General features: G+C 48.8%; 1 protein-coding gene across 5 annotated transcripts in view; it reads right to left on the bottom strand.

Annotated features, from left to right (window-relative positions):
* Positions 1-24,821, bottom strand: part of DAG1 (dystroglycan 1) — a 49,192-nt gene that overhangs the window by 18,412 nt on the left and 5,959 nt on the right. Inside the window, exons 1-3 of one of the 5 annotated variants that reach the window (XM_041466260.1) lie at positions 18,481-18,758; positions 18,287-18,373; positions 17,434-17,473 (exon numbers count right to left, since the gene is read on the bottom strand). The exons of 1 other annotated variant lie outside the window; for it this stretch is intronic. The gene's annotated coding sequence lies outside the window, so the exon portion shown is untranslated. Of the gene's footprint in view, positions 1-4,651; positions 4,675-17,433; positions 17,474-18,286; positions 18,374-18,480; positions 18,759-23,142; positions 23,394-24,821 lie in introns of those variants that run through there. 3 more of the 5 variants (XM_041466280.1, XM_041466286.1, XM_041466270.1) reach the window with 3 other exon arrangements.

The following is a 24,821-nucleotide window of genomic DNA, read 5'->3' as shown; positions in this document are numbered from 1 at the left end:
AGGAGAGGAAGATGAAGTCATCACCTATTTCAGAAATACTTATCAAAGCAGTCAACAAACACTGCCCCATATGTGTCCCTCAGCCCAGCAACTGGCCATTATGTGCTCATGTGACACTTGCAGGTTGCAAATTCAGAGTTTCATTTTAGGGAAAATACAGAAGAACAGGCTCAGCATATAGGAGGGGAGCACACAGGAGGTATAGGAGCAATTCAGTAGCTGATAACAAAGAACAAACAGAAGAGCTGAGAACAAACTTGCGCCACCAAAAAAAAAACCTCTTAACACAGCTCCACCTCACCACACAATGGACAGAAGCTGAAACACTGCCAGCCTCTCACAGTGTGTGAAGGAGGAAAAGCAGGGTGGTTCCAGCTATCAGCAGAGCTGTACAAGGCATTGCCCTGCAGTGCTGCAGTCCACATGGACTATCAATGCAAGGTGGAATACTTTCTGGGATAGGAAATCCCCTGCCTAAAGCCAGTAGTGCTGCTCTGCAAGTCTACTGGCCACCAGCACTGTGGATGCAGCTGCAGAAGAGTGAATGTTACCTGCAGCAAGGCTGGAACAAATGCCTGGTGGCTCTGGTTTGAGAGGCCACACCACCTCACATGGCACTACCATGGGCACAACCCTGACTCAGCTGAGAAACCATCCCAGCTGTATTTGAAAAAAGTCCATGTTCTGGGTCATTCTCCATGACTGGTGAGTGGCACAGAACTGGAGCCCTCCAGGAGCAAAAACTTCACACAGTTTCCCACAAATTCAAAACAGGGCCAAAACCCAAACACAGATGGAATTCTGCAGGCGGTTTTCTGCTGATCTCTGGGAAGCATCAAGACATAGAGCTGACTGACTTAGGCAGCACTTCCCAGTTATGAGGGAAGGCTAGACCACCCCAGCTTCTCTACATGGCACTGTGCTCCTCCTTCCAGCAGGATCTGCACTGCCCAGTCTCGCAGAACAAACACAACGGTTCAGGTTAGTCCTGAATTTCAGGATGTTTCGTTCTGTCTGATCTTCTGAAAGAACTGACTTTCTCTTTATTCTCATGCTTCTCTGAGAGCTCTTTTGGTCTCAAGTTCAAGCCTTCAGAGTGTTGGATGAAACATCAAAGTCAGTATCAACATCTGCTTCAGTCCTAGTGCTTGCTGCATGTGCCAAGGTTGATTCCTGATCTCCAGTGCCAAACCCCCTCGCAGAGCCACGGAACTGGGCCTGCTTGGTGAAGTTATGATGCTGCATTTGATATGATGCTGACTTGTCAAGGCAATGCTGGAATTTGCTCCTTCTCCATGCAGCTATGAGACCCACTGACACGGTAAGGACATGCTGTACCTTTGTTATCCAGGAACGCTGAGCAGTGCACGCAGAAGATGAGACTGAAACAAAAGACTGAGAGCAGGACTAAGTAGCTACTCCCAGCCACGTATTTTCCCAGAGACCTTTCCTTCTGCCCATCACGGACCCAGGTGTGGAGCCAGGGGAAGCAGCCCAGCCAGAGGAGGGTGGCTGTCCTAGAAATGACTCTTCCTCTGTGGCCGATTACGACAGCACTTCAGCAAGAACCAGTGAAAGTGAAGTCTCTGTCCAGCTGCATCTAATCCAATTGCTCAAGCACACAATCACATCACTGGGCTGCGGTAATTAATCACCACTAGCATATTAATGCCACTGAGCCGAGCACACAGAAAGCTCAAGTAACTGCTGTGCAATTCTTGACTCTGGTTAAGAAGATATTTAGGAGTTAGGAGGAATCCCACTTACCCGATTGCTTATTTACCAATATCCTCATTAAAGAAAGCATTAAACAAGTGGCCTTTCTCTAAAGAAGCAAACTCAGCTAAAAAGACTCGGTGCAACTTTGCAGAGCAGAGCTATTGTCTCTGCAGAGATCTCCCGTGCGTGTTTCCACAGGAGGATCTCTGGGCAAGTCCCGTCAGCTATGGCGCGCCTGCGAGTCAAGGCAGCGAGCAGCAGGAGTGATGAAATCCAGCGTCCCCGGCCAGGCACACAAAGATGGCACTCTGCCGGACGCGCTGCCCGCTCCCGAACACGACAGCAGGCACCCCGGTGCCAGCCTGGCGGCGCGGCCGGGCACAGGCGGCTGGGGCTCCCCGCACGTCTGCGCTGTGCTGACGGAGCCCGGGAGCGGGGCAGGAGGGACAAACAGCCCGCGGGCAGCGTGTCTGGGCACAGCAGCCCATCACCAAGTCATGAACTAACAGTCTCTTCAAGCCCAAGAGCGTGCTAGCCTGCAAGCCTGACGTGCAGAACGTACAACGAACACCCTGGAGTGTGAAATTTAGGAAAGGGTCAGAGTTTCTGTCCCTGCCTTGCTCCGGACGTACCCTGAAACAAAGGCAGCAGCCCTTCCAACAGACAATGTTAAAGACTATGGGAAGTGCAGCAAACGCCTCTGGGGGTTATTTCCAACCTCAGTGGCTTCTGCCATGCACATTCACAGAAGACCCAAGCTCCAGACGCTGCTGCACATGGGATGAGTTACTGACAGGGATGTACAGCAGAATACACACACAGAACAACACTGGTCACACACAGACTCAGGGCAGGCATCTGCCATGAGGGAACAGGTCAGGAAGAGGACAGAAGGTACACCACCAGATGTAGCTCCCCACTCCACACTGCTCAGTGACAGCATCCTGTCCTGCACAACACTAACCAGGCACCTCTAGGGATGGTGGCCTTACATGGAGGACAAGCTCTTGTAATTTCTGGCTTAATGCTGCACTCACAGCTGCCTGCTCAAAGCCACGTGTGCACCAAAACCAAAGCAGCAGCAGCTCATGATCAGAGATCAGACCTTGAGAGACTTGCCCCAGTGGGAAGCCCCAGATCAGTGCTCCTGAGGCCCTGGGGCCCCTTCCACCCTCTCCCCCCACAGCCATCAATAGCTGGTAACCCCAGACACCATCAGCTCACGAGGACCAACCAAGCTGTACTCAATTCTTCACCCTAAAACTTCATTTCAACATGGTGTGCCCACTGTGTATTGTCACCACATCAAATGTGGTGAAGGTGCCCAGAAGTGACACCCAGCCCAAAGGACATCGGCACAAAAAGCAGCGCTTTTTTTCATCCTCCTCCTTCTTGTATTTCTGCGCTGCTCGTCTCCAGCACATCTGGTGTCAGTAACAGGAAACCCTGACGCCGAAAAACAATCTAGGGGAAAAAAAACAAACTCAAACCCGAAACAGCAGTGCTAAAAATGCGTGCTGGGCAGGGAAATAAGCAGCACCCTCCTGCTGATGGGAACTCGCCTGCACGCTGTCACTAACTTGTTGCTTTCAAGTTCCAGAGGCCACAGGCATTTTCGTGACACTTGTGCAGGAAGTGGTCACCGCCACCAACACCTTGCAGCAGTTTTTATTCTGCTAGAGCAAGCACTGAGATATTTAACTTTCCTGTCACTGAGAGGACGCTTTCTGCTACCTTCATTACCACTCCGTGAGAGTGACAAAAGATGCAAAGAGCCTAGTTGTCCTTTTTGCCCCATTTGTCCAGAAGCTGGGCTACTGCACTGTCCTCCCCAGCTGGGGACTCCATTCCCAAAGAAACTTCTTTTCCTGGAAGAGGTAAGCACTGAGGATATGCTCCAGTAAGCACTTCAGCAAGTGCTGTGCAGGGGAGGAAGCAGCCTGGCAGTCCCAAAAACCCCCAGCCAGAGCACTCCTGCTGAGTACGTGCAAGGGGCACGGCAGAGCAGCAGCAGAAGCACAAAGGACACCAGATCCCTTTTGGCAGCTGGAGCATGTTTTTTCTTCCCTGCAGAGCACATTTCCTCTACAAGATGCTGTGGGCAAGACTTGTTCTGGAGGCAGCACCTTCCCCAGCCTCCAGCAGGAGGGAGGAGTATGGTACCCACAGGTGCCTCTCGACTATGCACTTCCAGGCTGACCTGACAGACTTGCTGGAAAACCATCTGGATGTCCCCCTGCTCATCCACCCTTCTGGACTGGCCCCTTGCAGGCTCTGTGTGCTACCAGCAGTGACCAGCAGCTGCAGATTTTGGCTAGGCAACACTACTGACTCTTTGATGAAAGTTTCAGCAACCACAATCAATCTCTTCCTCCACTTTGTTATTCCCAGACAGCCAACTCAGATCGTATCTTCAAGTGCATTCAGTTGAAAGGAAACTCAGATATTATCTTCCCAAGTATTTAGAAGGCCTCACAAATCTTTTTTTCCCCCTGTAATTACAAACATTGCAGTCAGGTAGAACTGCCATTTGCTTGCTGCCAGCAGCCAGGAAAAATTAGGATATAAACATCCACCAACAAGCCAAAGCAGAGGGACAGCTTCAACAATGCCACCCCACACCTCTTGCATCCTGTGAGCCAGGCCCATCTCAAGGGAAAGCTGGCAGAGAAAAGTGATGAGAATCAAAGGTATAAAATGGATCCTTCCTGGAGGAAGCTCAAAGAGAACAAAGTGGGATGCACTGGGACACAAGGGAGATGGGAAACAAGAGCCCACACTCTCCTCTAATAAAAGGACCAGAAACCAAACTAACTCAAACAAAATGGGTTTTCTTAAGGATCCAATAGGGTCATGAACAGGAATGCTTAAACTTCACATGGGTTTAAAAAAAAAAGGGTGGGGCAGACAATTTTATAGAAGGCAGAGTTACCAAGGCAGTGTTCCTGGCTCAAGCATCACTTGATCCCGGGATGGCATTCAGGGAAATGATGACGCGCATTCCTCTCCAGGCATCTTCTCCTGGCTGTTATTGGAAAGGGCATATAGGCTAAATATACAGCTGCAGCAGGGCAGAGCAAGGGTCTGTTTGCCTCAGGGCATGCACTGTAATGTGGCTTTGGCTTCACTTGTGTTTCCAGCACACAGCCAGCCAGAGCAAGTCCCTAAAAACTCTGCTTATAACTCCTGGTTTTGTCTGAAAACAGAGCAACAGTGTAAAAAACCTAATACTTAATTCTATGTTTAAGGGAATGTAAGCTAAAGGTAGTGCTAAAATCCACAGGAAATTAAACTAGAAAAGTTTATGGAAAAAAAAAGATGGGACTAAGATCTCCTTCCATACAAATGCCATAAAAATGCATATTTTGAAGATAAACACAACAGATGTGTGCATATATATATCTATATATACATGCACACATGCACAAATGTTTTATAAGTTCCCAAGGTTTAATAAAAACCAGAAAGCACCAAGGCACAAGATAAAACAGGGAGTTTTGACTCCAACTTTCTTTTAAATAAGGAAAGTTTTGTATCATGCTGAACTTGTCACTCATTCTGCAATGAAGACCTTGGCAACACAGAAAAGCATTTTAGCAGAAGCCATCCCATCCTGCAGGAGAGCTGGGACAGAGGACACCAGGCTGGCAGCTGGGGCACCTGGAGACAAGGCAAGAAAGCACATGGACACAAGAAGTAAAACACAAGATGTCACTTTTTAAATGTGAGGACTACGAGGTATCAGAGCCTGACCTTGTGTTCCTGAGCAGGCAGGTTGTTCCCCAGCAAGTGCCAAAGGACATGTGCAGGAGCAGCTGCTGTGACAGTCACCACTGTGTGTCCTGTCCCCTGGTATCACTCACCATCCACCAGCTGTTCTGAGTCTAATTCACACCCGTTAATGACCTTTGATAGAAGTCACCGAGCTGGAAAGTGGGTTTCTATCAAAGAGGAGGTTTCTGCTGCTTCAGAAACAGGTTTAAACCAAGCCACCATCACTGACAGGTGACTGCAGCCTTTCCTCTGCCCCTTGCTCCAAAGAGACAAAATCATCCACAAAGTTCCAGCAGCACTTGAAATCTCAGCCTAGAAAAACACTCCCTCCCTTAAGCTGCTCAGCTGTACCACGCAGAAGATGTTCTTTACAGCTGTAGTCATGAGCACCAAAACCAATGAGGCTAAAAAGATTTACATCTCTTGCTTGATTTCTTAATTGAACTAAAGGCTGAACAAAACCCCTTATGAGGCTTCAGAGAATCCACATGGAAAAGAAACAACGAATATCCTAATTGAAGAGGAAGCTTTCACTGGACATTCTGTCGTAACAACTACTAAAGAGTCCTTACAAAAAGAGAAAGACCCTGAGGGATAAACTCAGGCTGAGCAAAGCACTAAATCTGGAGTTTCGGAGTACATTACACATTGAATGGGTCACACAGAGGAGGGAGGTGAGCTTCAGTGTCTTTTTAGCCAAAACTCTTCCACCCACCAGTTGTCTATTTTTTATTTATTTAATTTATATAAATAAGGCACAAAACCCCTTCTGCCAAATTAGCAAGCAGAAGCTACCAGAGGAGTGAAAGACATGAAAGACACACTGACAAGAGAAGGCAGTTCTCCAAATCACCTTCCTAGGAAACTTGATCAAACTTTCAAATCCTGTTCTGAAGGAAACCCTTCTGAGGCTGCACCTCTGGCCTTTCAGAAGGCTCATGGCAGAACCCTTCTCTGTGCTTTGACACATTCCTTTCATCCCTAGAACAGCTTTTGGGCCCCCCAGGACACGCTGGCACTGCAGCCACCAGGCAAGCACTGGCCTTGTTAATGGTACTGAGCAGGAGCACCCAGGCGTGGGCAGCTTGGGCAGGGGATCCTCCAGTGCCAGGAACACACAGCCTGAGGGCTGCAGGCACCAAACCCAAATCTGAAAAGAAGAAAGGGTCAGTGGAGGTTTCAGAGTCACCTCAAAATGCTGTTTGGCTGGAGTGCTTTGTGGAGACACGGCCACATTCCAAGGGTTTATAATCACCTTCTGGGTATTCCACAAAATTCCTCAGATAATGAAATATTTCTAGCAGGTCCTTGAAAGTGCTCAAGCACTACAATTTCCTACAGGTTGGTGTCACAGTGCCAGGACTGAGGCACTAAGCAGAGGAATGGAGGCAAACTTTGGGCATCTCCCCTACCTGCTGCTGCTACCAAGGGGAGGGAAAGACAGCTGACATTAAGCGGAGACAGGAACCAAGGAAAGCAACACCAACAAAAAGCCATTTTCAGCACTTCAGCTGTGTACGCAGCAGTATTTATGTTCTTTGTGGCAGTGTAACTAAGGGCAGGCACATTCTGTTTAGAAACATCCCACCATTCCATCAGCTTCACCACCCCACCCTGCAACTCCAAGCCAAGGCATTAAGATTCAGCTTCATGGAGTTTCTCAGCCCTGATTTATTACTCAGCTAGCAAGACTGCCACAGCTCTTCACTTAAATATATTTACCCCCCTGTTACTAATGCAGAGCAGCCAGGGCATCAGCTGTGGACCTCCAACTTTTAATGTTTCTCATGAAAACTGTTCTAAACGCTTCTTGGCAGAAGGATATAGAAATGTTCCAACTTTAACCATCAACCATAAAATGGGAAAGCTGTGAAATGAAGCAACATGGCTCCCAAGTCACAGAGGCAGAGAAAGCTTCTGGAGGAAGAATTAACTCCCTAAAGATCAGCAGCATCCAGCTGAGCAACACACTCCCTTAAACAGGCAGAAATTCAGGAGTCACTAAAAGCCATCAATGAATAATCCCTTCCTGCAGGTACACATTTTTATAGATGCCTTCTTTTCCTGGAGCCCAGGACTGAAGGGCTGGACTGCTTCAGTGACACTCTCTGCTCCTCACAGTCACCTCTGGCCCAAGCTGGCCACCCTTTCCTTCAAAGGGCAAGTCCAAAAGCAGCAGATCCTGCTTTTGGAGCAAGCTTACCAAGGCAGCAGGACAGTGCATGGATTTACAGGTCCATCTCCTTCCCAGATGCTCTGGTGCAGGAAGACTGATTTAAATTACAAAGCAAAGATGAGCACCTTAAAAGATCAGACACTAACAGAGCCTGCATTGCATTCCTGCTGCATTAATGTCACTAAATTATATTTGAATGAAATTATGTTGTTCAACTGCACTGTGTAATTATAAAATAACCCTCATCTGGTTTTGACCATGGCCTCAAAGACTTCATCCAGGAGCAGGGAAGACTGGAGCTGCTCATCACAGGTCCACTGGCACAGAGACAGCTCCAGCTTTTCTCCCCACCCTGCTCTGGAATTGAGAAATCAAGAGATAAGTTCATTTCAAGGCGAGACTGGACTTATTCACTGCAGTGAGTATCAGTGAGATTCAGGCTTTTTTTAAAACACTGACATTCTGCCCCATCCCTCCAGATAACAGGACACATTCAGCCATAGCTCAAGCTCATTCCTTAAATCAGTAATCATGCATTCAGGATCTGGACAAGAAGGGCCAGAGAAACAACCCTGACAGCACAAAGCAAGGTTAACTAAATACTGGGCAGGGTAACCTGCTTCTCTCTCTCACAAAGCAGTTTCAAGGGATGCTCTGAGCAATCCCCCTGCAGCAATTCCAAAATAAACATCCTGCCATTCCCAGATCCCAAATTCCACTGACAAAAAAGTCCAAAGGACTTAAAAATAGGATCAAACTGTCCTGCTCAGACACCAGACAAGTTATTTAAAACTGGGACCCAAGGACAAACTGGGTTAAGAGCATTCATAGGAAAAGGGGAGGCAGAGAGACTGCAAGGACAAGGCAAGGTAAACTTCTGTTTTCCTTCTGTAAGCAGCCACAGAGCCTGTGCAGTGTAACACATTTGCAATAGTTAACTAGCTGGCATGGTGTCTGGAATCAGACCTCAAAAAATGGCCCTGAGGTTTAGCCACAGCAGAAAAAAATCCAGTAATTTTTCCCTCCTCCATCTTGTACAGGTCAGAGATGTTGAAAGCAACATCTCAGTGTCTATGAGGAAAAAATCCCTAAATTACAGTGTGTTTCAAATAGTGTGAGCACAGGCTGCATCCCTCTATTTTGTCTTGCAAAGCAGTTTTTACACAGGAGACCAAAGCTGCTTGCCCAGCCCACTGACACAGTGTCCCACAGCTTCCCAGGTGACAATCCGGATGGCTGTGAGGGGACAGCAGCACAGACTCACAGCTGCACACTGACAAGCAAGATGGCAGCAGCTGTGGCAACTGAAGTGGGCAGATCAAAATATGAATTTAAGTTATAAAGAGAAAAAATGGAATAAGATGGGGCAGATCCTGTGCTGACTTCTTTCCCAGTGCAAAGAAACACCGTGGAGCATGGGATGACTCCTTCTGCAAGAATCCCAAGAATGGGGGCAAAGTCATCAGAGCTCCAATGTATGCCCCAGGAAAACAGAGTCGGATGCCATTCTGAGGCAACAAGGAAAATTAAACCAGCACTCAGCTGGGTTTTGTAATAGTTTGATCCCCTCTGAGCCAAGCATCACCTTTCTTGTCTGAACACCCAAAGACCACTCTCCACATCTTAGCCAAGTTAGACATACTCTTGTAACCCTTTTGTAACAGCAGTGCCCCTACGCCCCTTTTTCCACTACTTGGAGCTCTGCTCCCACAGAACCAGCCGTTCTGCCTTGGGGCACCCAGAAGAGAGCAGAGCCCAGCCCCAGGCACACTCTGTGCTGATGACCTGGGGAGAGAAATGACAGCAGCCACCCACATCAGCCCTAAGCGTTCCCGGAGCTGTGTAACAGCAGACAAACGCATTTGTCCTTAATCACTTCTGAATCCACCCCCCAAGCCACTCTCACTTTGATTTCGGCTCAGCACTCGCCTGACCTTCATCGCTAATGCGATGTCCAAAACCCAGTAATTAGTTCAAGAGGGCATCCTGTTACTTAGCACCCACTGGACTATCCTTGCTGTTCTCACAGTCACGTTCCTATGGCTGCACCTATATCCCAGTAAAGCCTGAAACACTTCCCAGAAAAACCCGAGGGCTCCCTGCTATCAAACGGCACAGGAGAACATAAACAGTGTAGCAAGAACATAAGGGCTCTATGGAGAGAGATGCACAAGCACCGCAGGAAAAAAGGCAGTCTTGGGGTTGCAGGGAGGCTGTGGAGCTCTGAAGGTGTGTTCAGCCTGCCTTTGCTTTACAGAGCTGCTGCAGATGTGGGGAGACAATTAAACTGCTTATGACAGTACATCCCATTCAGGTTCCAGAGAGCAATTCCAATCCCCAGGTGGCAAGCGCAGCAATTAGGTACCAACGGCATGCACCAAAGCTTTGCTTTGCTTCTGCTAACTTCAGTGGTTATACAGTATTTCCTTGGCTCACTGTCTTCAACAGACTGTTGGCTCGGGGATAGATCAGGTCAGTCCTGCAGGACCTTCTTGCACCTTGTAGAGCATTTGGAGGATGCAGAATGGTCCATCTGTAGGCAGAGAACTTAAAAGTAATTCAGCTGAGCCAGCTACAAAGGCTGGTCACAGCCCCTATTCCCTCACCTGGAGGGGCTGGGCTTAGAGCTCAAAAATAAAAACCTAATTACACCACAGCCAGGATCTCTACAACAGCCCACATTTGAAGAGCAGCTCTAGATTGGCCTCTTCTGAACTTCATAATGGGTTGTAGGGGGAAAATGTGGTTTTAGCAGCTCAGTCCATCCCTTAGAAAGCAGAGACGCTATGCCAAAAATAACCTGGCTTACTAGTTACAGTCACCAAGCACTCACTTAGCAGCTCTTTGATCAGGGACCACACTGTCCACGCCGCGGTATCACCAGAGTCAACTGTTCAGAGCAAACAAATCCAGGTTACAGATCTGAGACACCTTCCACACACAATCAAAAAACGCTTTCAAAGGTAATGATGAGGCCTCCTACTGCAGGCAGCAGCAGCAGCAGCCAGACTGCCTCTCACTTATTCCTCAAGACCTTATGTCAGCCAGGAGCTTTGCTCACTGCTGTAGACTGAGCCTAAATCCCCCTCTCCCAACAGAGCATGATGCTGCTCTAGGCAATAAAGGCAACATCTAAAACCTCAAGGCTGCAAATAATGAGTTAAAAAGTCAGAATACCTGAGAATTAAGGTAGTCCGTGAGCTGGTCCCACAATTTACTGCTGTTCTCCACCTCTGCTCCAGCTTCTGCCTTTGAGACAGGTGAGCCCATCACCCACCCATGACTGTCAGCAAGCAGCCCAGCAGAGACTGGCTCCTGCTCCCAGCACTGGGACAGTGGCAGAGGCAGCACCTCCCTCCCACTCTCATTCAGTCCCTCTGGCCCCGGGCTGGAGGAGGTCCTGGATGGACAGGATCTATGAAAACCAGTCTACAAAGCACTGGTGAACTGGGAGCCTTCTAGACGCCTGTAACCCGATAAGATCCATAAGATACTGGGCATTTTGCTGGGAGGGGGGAGATGGCACACTATTGCAATCAGAGCCTGGGGCTGCCAACCTTCCATGCAGCCTTTGTGCCACCCAAGCACCTCTCAATGCAAGCAGTTAGGGGCTGTTTGGTTTTTAAATACTGACAAAATAAAACTTTTTAAAAAATCTTTTATCTCTTGGAAATGGCTGAACTGCTTCTGCTGAAAAGCTGAAACAAAGCCTGAGGCAGGGACACAGCATGGAAATTCGGCATGGGAAATTCCAGTGGAGCAGTTAAGTTCAAGAATTAAGACTCCAAACAGACTCAGTGGCAGGCAGTGTGACCGGTGTCACCCAGACACCGCTGCTCCACGCTGCCCTGCGGAGGCAAAACTGCCCCAGCAGCTACAGCAGGCCACCCCACACCCAGAGCCTGGATCCACTCCAAATGGGAGCTGATTTGGGAAAATCCTGCACGACGGAGCTCTGGCCAAATGGCTGCAAGTGGGAGGCAGCTCCTGGGGCGTGTGCTGTGTGGCTGGTGGCATCTGGACGTGCCCTCCCTGGTTAGTGCCGCTGCAGCCGGGAAGGAGCATCGCCCACCGCTGCCCACTGCCCGCGGGCAGGGCAGGGCAGGGCAGGGCAGCAGCCGGCTGCCAGGGCCCACGGGGCAAGGTGCTCCCGCAGGATGCAGTCAGCTAGCACCGGGAATGGCACCGTGACAGGAACTGTTGCTTCAGCTGCTGCTGAGCTGCTCTAAAACCTGAAGGCAGCGCCTCCCAACACAAGCCTCCCCCGTTAGCCAAGGTGGTGCCCTGGGAGCAGAATTTGAAAAGAGCATTTTGCTGCTGGAAAAAGGGATGTTTCTGAGATCTTTATTCTGTGTCGTAGCCCTGCCTGCTCCCTTATTCTCATGTGCTTATTCCTGGGAAAAGCTATTTCTTCCACTGCTCTTTCACAAAACCAAGCAACAATCTGAAGAAAAACTGATAAGGCAGCTTGGGGCAGATGTGCCCTCATTTTTCTTTAAGATAACTATCAACATCAGCAACGCCCCTACAAAGGCAAATCACTGCGAACTGGAGCTGGGTGCCCGGAGCACTGCAGACAACAGCAAGATCCATACCAGCTGAAGGAGCCAGGGAAAATACCTGCATGCCATTGAAGGAAGGAGAGGTCTAATCACATCACCTGCAAGCCTATGGCTTATCCCGGGCTTTGCACCCGTGCACAGAAACGGAGTGCATCCGAAGCACTGGGACAACACATGAATTCTGACACAAGCACAGCAGCCAGAATGAAAGCTTGGAGGGAAAAGCATCCATAATGTCGTTTGTGATGGCAGGTTTGCTCTGCTTGTAACATGCACTGCCAACACTCCCGGGAAAGCTGCTTAGAGATCAACAGATAAAGGCTTTTCGCCACTTAGCCTGTTATTTCATGTAAATCGGGTTGCCCTGCTACAAAGAGGCATTTCCATATGAAGTGAAAGGTGCTCAAAGCATCAGGAGCGGCCACACCAAACCATGGCTCAATCCCTCTGAGAACCAGAGGATCCTGCTCCCCTTTTCACAGGTCCAGATCTGCAATCCAGTGTCAGTCTTCTCACTCAAAAATGCAAGGGATCTCAAACACCACCTCCTTAATATAGGGTTTTGTCCACTAAAATAACTCCAGCCTCCTCCGAGATATGAAGTCATGTTTTGAAAAGCAACAGTGCAGAAAATTCAATTAACTAATCGAGTCTGTCTTCTGCTTGGGCACCACGGAAGCAAAACTTCCAAATCCCATCCCTGAGATGTGGCATGTTATTGATGAGGTCTGCTGCTGCAACCCTTCCAGTGTGATTTACGGGGTCTGCCTCCATCCCTCCCCTTCGTCTGGTTTCTGGAGCAGGGAGTCCTGCACCAAGCATGGCAGAACTGGGAAATCTACCCTGCTCTTAACTTGAACCTTGGTAGAGGCTGGAGGGAGTTGAAGAGGACAGGAGTAAACCAAACTGGAGGCAAACAGTAGCTCTTTAGAGGAATAAACCACTCGTCAGCCTGTCGTGATTGATAAGTACATCTGCCAGTCCCCACCTGCTGTTCACATTCCTGGCATTTCTTTCTGCAGCATTTTTTCCCCCAACTGCTGCAGAGGAGATTTAAAGGAAGGGAAACAGGCCCCAGCTTAAACAAAATGAAGAGTTATCAGGCCAGTTTTCTTGCATCACATTGGGCAATCTGCTGAAGGGGTTTATTGCTGGAGCCCTCGCAGGTTCAGAAACTTCTAATGGGCGTTACGTGCTCACCTTTGCTCTTTCCTGCCATAATACCTCTATTAAATTCCTGGCAGATAAAGCAGGGGGCTCCAAAAAGGTCTCTGCAGCCTCCAAACACACAGCCGAAGTAATTTTCTGCACTGGTCAAACACTCCCTAGAACACAAGGGAGGTAAGGGTGAAAACACACCAACTTCTCCAAAAGAGAGAGGGCTCTGCTGCCTTCCCTGCAGCTGATGAGCACAGGCAGCAGGGAGAGCAGGCAGCACAGCTGTTAGGAGCAGCAGCAGATATTGCTGGGAGGGCAGGAGCAGAGGTTTTAGTTCTGGTTTTCAGTCCTGCATGTGGCCTAGGAGTTTCTCCTTTTTATCATTAGCTTTAACACGGTGAGAAGGTGATGGAAAATAAACTGGTACAATTATAGCAGAGGGTGGAACATGAGCCTGCTTGTTGTCAGAATAGGAAAAAGCAGCTCTGAGGAGCTCTTAAGAGATTCAGTGTCTAAGTTCCCAACCTCTCTGTCAAACTAGATCAAAATTAGCTGTTAGGATCAAGTTTATTAGAGCACATACCCATACTGAAATCCTATCAGGCTGGTTGCTGCAGGGAGCCAAGGCAAAGTTGCATTTCTGGAGCTCGGGTGCCCCAGCACCCATCTAAAATTATTTCCTTTCACTGAAAGCTGAACTTGGACACAACTGGAAACAAATCTATGAGGTTTTACTTATTTGCAGTCTTTGGGGAAGGAGGGAGGAGGCAGCAGGAAACAATCACAGCTTTCCCCACGCTTGGAAGAGGAGCAAAATGCGAACAAAGTTTTTATTTCAGCCCAGGGTGGATATTTCCATGGCAGCACCACTCCTTAGGGCAGAGAGCACAGCAGAGTCTTTATAAATCAGGGAGAGTGCGATACAAAATCTGACTGACCCTGGACGCTCCTGGGGAACAGCACAGTCCCAAGAGCTGTGGCTCAGAAAGGACACCCCAAACCCTGCGAGCACCAGCCACTCCTCTGCAGACCGTTTTTGAGTGCACTTCCCAAAGCTGCCACACTCACTCACGTGAAGGAACCCGAAGTTAGTGGTGGTGAGAAGGGGAGGGCAAGCCAGGGGTGAGCAGTGTTTGATTAGCCAGCTAATGCGTGCAGCTGTCCTCCGGTTTTACGGCCTTGGAGGAAATTTAAACAGGAACTTTCTATAAATTAACTGCCCATAAAATGAGCATGTTTTCTCAGCGCACCAGAAGGTCAGGAAAGGTCTGCTCAGCCCCCCATTCCCAGGACACGGCCAGCAGCCTCCACAGTTGCTGTTTCTCCTTCTGAAGCACGAGAACGTGAATTGAGCTGGCAAAAGCTCGCTCACAGAGCAATCAGAGTCATTCTCCATTCACAGCAAACTAATAATTTATCTTTCCCCTAAAATCTCCAATGCAATCCAGATGTCTAAGTAGTCTTTATCCCAAAAAACAAACTATACCATGGCCTCAAAGTCCTCGCAAGGCTGTTTGTTCTGTGGGAGCAACGCACACATGGATTTCAACTCCTGCCAGGTCTCGAGGCTGCAAGCGATAAGGAGGCTATAGACGCTCTACCCCAACCCTCCTGGCTTCCTCCTCATCGAGAGGATTATTCAAAAGCTGCCCTTAGGGATATTCTGTTGAAGAAATGCACCTGACATGTTCCCAGTTTTGAGGAAATCAGGAGGATGGAAAAAGCCAGGGTGAAGCCAGTGCAGCAAACACGGGAAATAAAAGAAATAAAGCAATTTGCTCAAGGGTGCATGAGGAGGACAAGTGTGGGTGGTCACCCTGAGCCACAGGAGGAGAGGCCCTGTCACCGAGGACCCTGGGAAGGGCTGTTTCAGCAGGGGACAGGCTGGATCATCCCAGGAAAGGAAGAATGAGGCATTTGGCAGAAGGGCTGAATTCCTCTGGCAACAAAGGTTAAGCGCACAGCTGCACCTGTCCTGAGGAAAGGGACCCATGCCAGGTGGGGAAGGAGGTCACAGCCCCCCAGCATCCTGCTCTGGGACTGTTGGGGAAGAGCAGCAAGTTTCCCATGGTGGGGGGCTCAGCACAGAGCCCTTCTGTCACACTGGCTCTCCCAATCTGCTGGCAGCAGCCATGGGCTGCAGCACGCCAGGGAAAAGCTGTCCAAAACACCTATGGAAACGCTTGGAAGAGCTGAAAATAGAGTTTGGAAAACAAACGCTGACCAGCCACACAACTCTTCCAGGAATATATTAAGTGTTAGTGTAGCTGCATTCCAGTCCCTGAGTATATTTTCTATAAATAAATATTTTAAACCACTTTGTTTCAAAATTTATTATATTATTCAAATCCTGTGCAATGCTTCACATTTTAGATCTGCAGGCTGCCAGGCAAAATTGCTGCTGATTTTTAAAACTCTGCTGCGCTGCCTAGGGTATCACTTTTAGTTTTTTTTCAGGTACTTTTCTACAAACACATTTATTCTGCATTATAACATCAGGTCTCTACCAATACACCAAATCCTGTTTTAATCGTGGATTAAAACATCTTTATTCACAAACCAACAACAATAGGTTTATTTTCAAATCTATCTTCCCCCCCCCCCCCCCCCCATTTTTACAGTCCAATAAGCAAAAGAAAACACACCAGTAACTCTGTATGCAAAGTAACTCTCTCAAGAACTAGGTATTTTTGTCATTGACAAAGCCACAGTGCGTTCCACTGGCAGCAGTTTCTGGGAGCTCCATTAGAGCAGTGAGCAGGGCTGCCAGGACACAAGTACTGCATGTAACAAGCCAACTACACTGCAGACATGCCAAAGCTCCCCGAAGGCCCTGCTGCTCTACAGACACAGCAAAGAAGCATGTACAGGGAAAATGGATCACCCTGGGTCTCCTGTCTGCACACAGACCTCAATCCATGCCCCTCAACCCAAACACACTGCATCCACAGGGATACTGAACCCTCCTGCGGAAGGGAAAACCCAGACACAGCAGTTGTGCTTTTGGAAGGTCCAAAGCACAGCACACAGCAGAGAATGGCAGATCCTGCTCCCCAGCACCCATCCCATTATGGACACAGGTCCTTGAGCACCAGACACCAACTAAACACAGCTTAACCTTCAGAGCACAGACTTCCACTGGCGCTGTACAGTACACAAATATTAATATTGACAAATAAATTCAGGCCTGTTTAATCCAAACCACACAGCGCTGTCGCCAAGCTTGTGTTTTGTTTGGAGAACAGACCAGACACTCCGAGCCTGGCTGCCTTACCTATTTCTGAAAGCCAGACTTAACAGAACAGATAATAACCAAGCTGAAAGCCCAATCCTCACCACACACCCCTCCTGCTCATCAAGCTCTTGAAACTGAGAGGGGGAAAACACCCCCAGGGTACTGCAGTTATCTCCATCAGTGCTGTGGGGAGCTGGGGAGAACACATGCCTGCCAGGCCAGGTACCTGGGGCAGGTAAGTGCCTGCCAGTGTTCCTCACCACTATCAGCTAAATCAGCTTAGAGGAGCTCTGTGACTGCTCAGCAGAACAGGGCTGCATGACCCCTCTATCTCCTTTTCCATCCTTACAGCTTAGGCTGTAAATTCTTCAGGGACAGCTGTAAAGCAGGAGGTCCTGATGGAGCACTGCTGGCCATGGCTAGCTGGGACCTCTGCAGGGATCTTTGGCAGCAGTTCAAACAGCCCCTGGGTAAGGATGATGGGTAAGCCTAAAAACTATGAAAAATGTTAATTTCCTGCACTGGTATGCAGACTGCACCTAAGAAACTGCTTAATTGGACACGGGGAGAGGAATCAAGGCTGAAGTACACTGGTTTACATTAGGGATTTTTGTTTTTGGTGCAGGGTAGCCAACACACAACACTTAATTGTAGGGGAGCTTTGGGGTGTGCAGACTTGTGAGGCCACTGAGGTGACATCGAGTCAGATAAGGCTGAGAGATGATACTCCTATGTAGCACAAACACCAGGTTGGGTATGGATGCAGCAGAGTTTAAAGTGATGAGCAGAAAGTAATACAGGGCTGTTACCTGGGAATCTGGAGGGACATGGGCAAGGATGAGATGGGTTCTGAAATAGGAAAAAATGGAGAACAAGGTGTAAGATAGAGAACAAAGGAGGGTCCACCTTCCTGTTGTAGGAGCAGGGGCACCTACAGACAGCCATGACCCCAAAGAACAGACTGAACCCCCCAGGGTGCCAGGGAATGCCCCAGATAACCTGTTGGACTCTCCATCTGGTCTGTGGCCAAAAGACTTGCTGTGGGAGGGCAAAGTGGGGTGCACTTGCACACTGAGTGCCATGGGAGGGAAGGGTGACAGATCTGCCATTCAGAAGCGGTGCCATTTGCCAGATTTAGCAGTAATAATTATGAGCTTTAGAATACTAAGTGTGTAAAATGCTCTAACTGGAAATTAGTACCAGTGCTGTTTATTAGTGAATCTCATAATAAACACTGCAGCACTGCAGCCTCTCTGGTCAGCTGCTTGCACCCCAAAGGGGCTGGATCAGCCCAGGGCTCAGCAGGATGCCCCAGCCCAGAGCTGGGGGCTGGCTGCTGACCACACACCTCAGTGGAGAGGTTAAGCCTGCATGGGCAGAGGATCTGGGCTGCTTGTGTTACACATTTGCACAACACTGACCCACCACTGAACACCGTGCACACCACCACCATGGAGTGAACACACCACTGGCCACACTTTCAATTACTTCTAATAATAAACTGGGATAAAGAGCTTAGAAGTTGAAGTGCCTGTGCAAAGAACACCTGCAATTAAAGGGGCACTCCTCAACCACACCACGTCAGCAGGAGCAGAGAGCTGGCCATGCAGGGACAGGGATGGGGCTCTCCATGCATCCTCCCACTCTTTGAGCAGGACTGACCTAAATCCTTCCTTTTTCAGACTCCAGTGGCAGGAGGAAAACGAGCCGGTCTCATTAATTTCACCTCCTGCTGCCTGGTGCACTTGTCTGCAGCAAAAAAAAAATAAAAAAAATTCAAAGCTATGCTGGCGACCTGGCAACTCAAACCTTCTGTGGAGCAGGAGGCACGAATGACCTACTGCAGCATTGCTCACCTCATGGCCAAGCTCTGCTCTGGCCCCAGAACTCCTCAAGTTATTCAGCTTGGACTTTTCACAGATGCAGTTAGGACACCCAGCAAGGGAACTGTTCCTCTGCAGGGCAGTTGATGCAATAGAAGGGCACGAGGTCCATGGACAGCTGGTGGCTCAGAAAAGACTTCTCTGGTATTCAGGAGACCCTGAGACTGGAACAGTGCACAACACAGGAGACTCCTCCCTGCAGCTTCCTCAGAGCCTCACTGGAGCCAAGTACACCGGGGCACCCTATTTTCCTGTGATTTCCAGAGTTCAAGCTGATTTTTTAATCTGACAGTAACAGCAGAAGACTATAAAAAACCCCACAGTGGCCTGAGCAGCTCCGGAGTCTAAAATAAACATGCCAAGCCCTATTTGTGATGGAGTAAAAATAGCTTGTTTCTCATACCTTCCCAGGACCTCTGCTTTGTACACAAAGGCTTCACAGGTTAACTACAAAAATATCAGATGTGCAAGGAATGGCTTGATTTGAGCTTTGCACTGTTTGAGGAGTTCAGAAAACCACCCTGGCCCTGCAGCGAAGGGATGAACCCTCAAAGCTCATCTCCCGCCCAGGGCTAAAGGCCAGGCGCTGCCAATTCCCTTTAATAGAAACCACTGTCCTTCTGGAGAAAAAAAAATCCAAACAAAAAATCCACAAACGTCACTGGAATTACATCTTGTGCTCTTTCTTGGCTGGGTACTTTTTAAATGACACTTATTCCAAAGAGCAGTAACTATAAAATCTAGTGCAGAGCTGTGCTGCAGCCGGGACGGGCTCCCTGGGAAGCAGAGCGAGCACAATCAGTGTCTGCATCAAAAGGAGAAGACAGACTGTGGCTGGTCTGTCTCATCCTAAGAAACGCCACTTCATAGCGAGTTCTGCTAAATTAACTTTTTTTCCAGGGTCTAAATGTATCTCACCTGGCACTGTGATGCTCCTGAAGAGAACAGAAAAACAAGACCTGGGAGGGAAGCTCAGCAGGAAAGCCATCATGGTGCTGAGTTTAATCATTACATCATTTCTAGTGACAGCTCTGCCGGACCCACAAGTGAGCACCAACCTATTTATGACTTGGGCTTAAAAAAAGGGCCAGAATTTGCAATGCATCTGAAGCTTGCTGGTATTTATACAGGCACTAAAAGGCTCCCAGGGAAAGGCCAGGCGTGCACGTCCCCAGCCCTGAGGGCCAGGCTTGCAGGAGCCACCAGCTCCAGGAGCCTTCTGAGAAACAGCCGGCACATCTCCCTACAAGGCAGTCCTGGCAGTGGCACATGCAGCTGTCCATCTGCCTCATCCAGGAGCACACACCAGCCTCCAACCCAGCCCAGACAACACAAGGCAAGACACTGGTTCTGGGGGACCCCCAGGGACACCTCCACCAGCCACACCCACCACTGACCACCCTGCTCTTGCTCCAGGGTCACTGCTAAAATTCATCTCCAGAAACCTGGGCTCAAATTGAGGAGGCATAAATTAAGCAGCAGTCTGGGGCTTTAGGTAAGATGCAGAGGCATCTCCAAAGAGCTCTTAGCACAGCCCCGCTCATTTTAAGTGAGAGGGACAAGAATAACAAATTTCCTTAGTAAATACTAATTTAGTTTAGCAGGTCACATTGAAAAGCTCAACATTTGTACTTTAGATTACGTTCTTAACCATGCCCACATCATGTTGAAGGCCAGCATCTACTGAGACCTGATCACAGGTCTCTGAAGTTTCCACCTCTTGATGAAAGTCACTGCTGCCCCTTGTCTTGAGTCAAAGGCTTCAAGAGATGAAAAATACATAGTCTCCCCTCAGTTACTTATTTCCATTATTAAGCACTCTAGCAAGTAAACAAGGAAAACCACACACCTTTCCCAGGTTTTACATTGTATGGCTGCTTCCTCCTCTTGTTAGACAGTGACTTCCATCATTTATGGTCAAAATTGTTTCAGAGAACAAGAAGAGTGACCTGCAGCTTTCCAGCCCTCTTGTACCACCAGCCTACACACTGTCACTGAATGGTCACCTCACCAGATGCTTCAAGGTAAAAATCACAGCTTATCTCCTATGAATATTTGGTGCTAGCTGTTACATAAACACTGCTGCTTTTGGAGGAGGCTTCTCTCAAGTCCTCTCAAGTCCCTTGCTCTCCTCACTTGATTTGCTTCCCATTCTTTCAGCTTAGTCTGAAAGGGCAGGACTCCTGGAAAAAAATGTTCTTCATACCTGGCAGGCAGCGGTATGAGAGCCCAGCCACCAAACATCTGAAACACCAATAACCTCACCCACATGTGCACCCCAGGATGTCAGCTCATACTTCCACCCTCCAATGCACTGCATCATGCTTCCTTCCTACCCCAGTGAACTTTTCCTCCTATTCAGGGCCCACAAAGATCTCAAGGGATCATGCAACATGGGCCTGCAAGCTGTAATGCATCCTCCCATGCTGGCAAAGACTTGGAAAATCTGTAGAGAGAGGAATGGCTAAGTTTTCTCCCTGCCTCTTCCTCCCAGGGCAGATGTGGTCCAGCCTGCTTGGAGACCCACAGCAGCATCACAGACAGCCACATCATCATTTTAATGATTGTAACTGCCCAAGGAAGCATTTCCACCTCTCCCATCCCAGTCCTCTCTTCCCTTTGTGCCGGTACAAGAGTTACAGTGCACAGAGAAGTGGATGTGGGAAATGACACACATTAAAGGAATGCAACAAGAGACAAACAAGAGGCCAGTTCCCATCTGGCTCAGTTTCTAGGCTGGATGTGGGGTCTGCAGGACCACTTCTCTTTTCCTTTTCACGAGGGAAAGGCAGGACTTCTTCTGCCAGCAGCACCTGCTCAAACCAACTGAGAAGCTGAGCACACCAAGTCTGGACCCTGCAACAAACTCTGCTGGGCAAGAGCACTGCACAAAGACACCAAGGAAAACCCAGACAATTCCAAAAGATGAAGAGAAATTAAACTGGGTTCAGCTGGACATCTCCCGTTCATTTCCCACTATTGTCCTAACCAGCATCTGAGCAGCACACACTGAGAGCTACAGTCACCTCCCACAGCCAGCTGCATCCTGGTAGCAGGCACAGCAATTCCCTTAGAGCAGAAGGCTCCCACTGGATCCATTCCACATTAACAGTCTGCTCGAGCACTCCTGGGCAAACTGCAGCAAGCAGGCAAGTGACCTGACGCAGGTTTCTTTTCAGCCACTAAGCCACTTTAAAAGACATCTAAAAATACATTAAATGCTTTTCTCATGTGACTTTTCTAAGCGAGGGACTGCTCTAAAGCCTGCAACCACAAATGGAACGAGACACCGCTGCAAGACCTCTTTTCCTGCACCAACAGCCTCTACTGGCAACCTGTTGAGTCCAAGAGACCAGCTGAAGATAAAAACCTGGAGCATTATGCTTGGCAGTACCCCATATGCTTGAGGTACCCCATTCTCCCCAAAAGGCTGTGCTTCTGTGCAGGAGCACCAGGCAGATGGGGAGCTGCAATGTTTTGCTGTGTTTCTGCTCCAGAAGGATCTTTAGCTACACCCAGAAGAGTTCAAATTTATACTCCTCCCCACCAAGCCTGAAATAAAAAATAACTTCTCAGCTCTGCTGACACAGGTAATTCCTCTCCACTGAGGAGAGGAGGTAAATAGGACAACTGTTTGCCTTTGAAAGTGCTTTGCAAATCAGCTCAGATGGCTGCTGCCACAAAGCCCAAGCAGGAGGACACTGGCCACTTCAGATGATCCTCAAGCTCCTTAAGAGTAGATTTACATTACCAAGTTTCCCATCAAGATTCTTCCTCCACTCCCAGACTGGAGCAGAAGAGCTCTTTTGAGACGCAGACCAGTGTGCTTACAAGCTTCTGTACATGCCAGTGCCTGCCTTGAACCAGAGTAGACACTGACACTGGGAAGTGAAAGGTGTCTGCTCCTGGATGGGCTCAGGCTGCAGAGCTGAGCCATCTGCTTCTGCTGAAGCTGAGGGTGGCTCTTCCTTGCTCCAAAGCAGACACCTCGCCGTGTGCCCAGGCAGCTCCAAGCTTCAGCTGACCTTTTCCAGTTGGCACAGCCTACGACTGCTGGTCCCAAACAGGGCTCAGAGTCAGCTGTGCAGAATTCACAATAATCATCGTCTTAGTCACTGCTTAAAGAAGAATCTCACCCCTAAACACTTGCCTAGGGAGTCAGCCCAGCCAGCCTTAATTCCCATATATGACCAGAAACGAGGACTTCAGCATGTGGAGCAATCATTCCTGTGCTCCCAGCTGGAGTGACCAAGCCCAACACTACAGCAGTCCAGAAGACACTCCCAGGGCAGAGCTCTGCAGTCAGCCTTGCTCCCCATGATCTCTCTCCCTCGTGCTGGTGGCAGATTGTTGTTCCAGCAGGATGGGAACTGACCGACTCATCACAAAACACAGGTACGTGTGGCCAAGGTGTGCCTTCAGAACTGCCCCTCTACTGCAGTATCTCGACTTCATCTTAACTTCAGAAAAAATCAAACCCTAAATCTCACTGCCTCCTCTGTTCTCTGCCTTTTTTTGTGGCTCAGGGGAGAAGCTGCCTCAAAGGATTTCCTGAAGCATCATATCAAGGCAAAGGTTTTGAACCAGCATGTGAACAGACTGTAAGAAATCCATAAAAAGTGCGAAGAGGCTTACCTGGAGTCAGCAGGATTAAGTTCCCTATACAAAGTTATGCACCTCCAGGGGAGGCTTTAGGAGCCTGCCATTCAGGGAAGAGAAAAAGGCTGGAGGCTGCTGAGCTGGGTCACGCTGGAGCAAAGCACACAGCACCAGGATGCAGCGCAGAGGTCTGCAGGAAACAGCTTCTTCCTGTGACGGCAGGACAGTACCACCACCCCTGTCCCCTGGGATAGCCAGGGCCAGGCACAGCCCACTGCCAGCCCAGGCTGAGCTCACACAGCCACTGCAGCACCGAGGTGCGTGAGAGATGCACGGCCCCACCTGTCCCGGCAGGACCCGGCTCCAGCAGGGAAAGCAGGAGGAGGAGGCCAGCACTTGGACCACTCCCACCTGATCCAATGACTAAAAGATTGGAGGAGCTTTGGTGGGGCAGCACAGAACCAAGAGGAGGGTCAGCATTCCAGTTTTCAGGAATAAGGGGTGTGCAGTGCAATGGTACTAGTGCTGGGTGCTGGTTTGCGGGGAGGGTGGTGACTGCACCACATCACAGGCTGGAACAGTGCTTCCAGAGCACAGGAGCTCGTCCACCTCTGACTGAGCCTTTAATAAGCAAACCTTCTCACGCCCAAATTAGCCATGGCAATCATGGAGCACTTCCCTCTGCCACGTTCAGCACACAGAATCACACACAACTTTTATCCCGGCTTATCACCGTCACTGCACAGGGGAGCAGCACTGCCTTCTCAAAGCTTTAATCCCTCAATATACAATTTTACATCATTGCCAGTAGCAAGTGAAGCCCTTTTTCATGTTAGCTTTGACTACAAAGTTTTCATGAGGCTGTAAAGCCCTATTCTTACCCTTTTCTTACAGTTTAGTGCCAATGGTTCATGGGCTTTGCATGCAGTACTGTTACAACATGTTGCTTTAGTTTTCTCTGGACATTTCTGAAGATTTGTATTTATCTCAGCAATTGTCATTCTCAGATCAAATTTCTTACCTCCCTAGAGGCTGACCCCTGCTATTCAAACAAAATCTTGCTCTAAGATGTGGTAACCCTTTCTTGAAAGAACAACCAGTACAAGGCACACAGACAAACACAAAGCACTGGCTTTATAAACACCACTGGAAACACAAAATTCCCCAGGTACAGGACACAAAGTTTCACATTTTGGCTACACAGCTCACCCTGGAGAAGTGAACCGATACCATGGAAACACATACAGCACCATGGCACAGACCTTTACACTAGATTACCCGACAGTCTCAGTCCAATCATTCAGTATTACTGCCATCAACACAAACGTTAATGCCCAGCCTAAAAAACACCTGATCTGACCCGGACATTCATTAAAATAAGGCTGACTGCCCCATTCCTGATGCTCTGTCCCATTGAGGATGGGCAGATCTGCATTGTGGTCGTGCTGCAGAACTTGCAGGACCTCATACACATCCCATACAACAGCTATTCTGTGCACAAACACCACACTGCAGAAGCTTTCAATGAACTGAAACTGAGAATTAATGAAACAAATCAATTATATGAGTTGTTTGTGCCCATTAAGTTCAGCTGATGCCAGTACCTCTGCAATTATACTTTCCCACATGTCTTAAAGCTTTTGCTATGGTAGGAGAAAGGAAAGATGCCAAGGAATTTCAGGAAAAGACAGGCAAAGGAGGTTTTGAATTTTAGG

Source organism: Pyrgilauda ruficollis, unplaced genomic scaffold (assembly GCF_017590135.1).
Source record: "Pyrgilauda ruficollis isolate IOZ18807 unplaced genomic scaffold, ASM1759013v1 scaffold10, whole genome shotgun sequence".
NCBI lineage: Eukaryota > Metazoa > Chordata > Aves > Passeriformes > Passeridae > Pyrgilauda > Pyrgilauda ruficollis.
The sequence above is the reverse complement of the archived record's forward strand: the minus strand, read 5'-3'. Positions and strand labels throughout refer to the sequence as shown.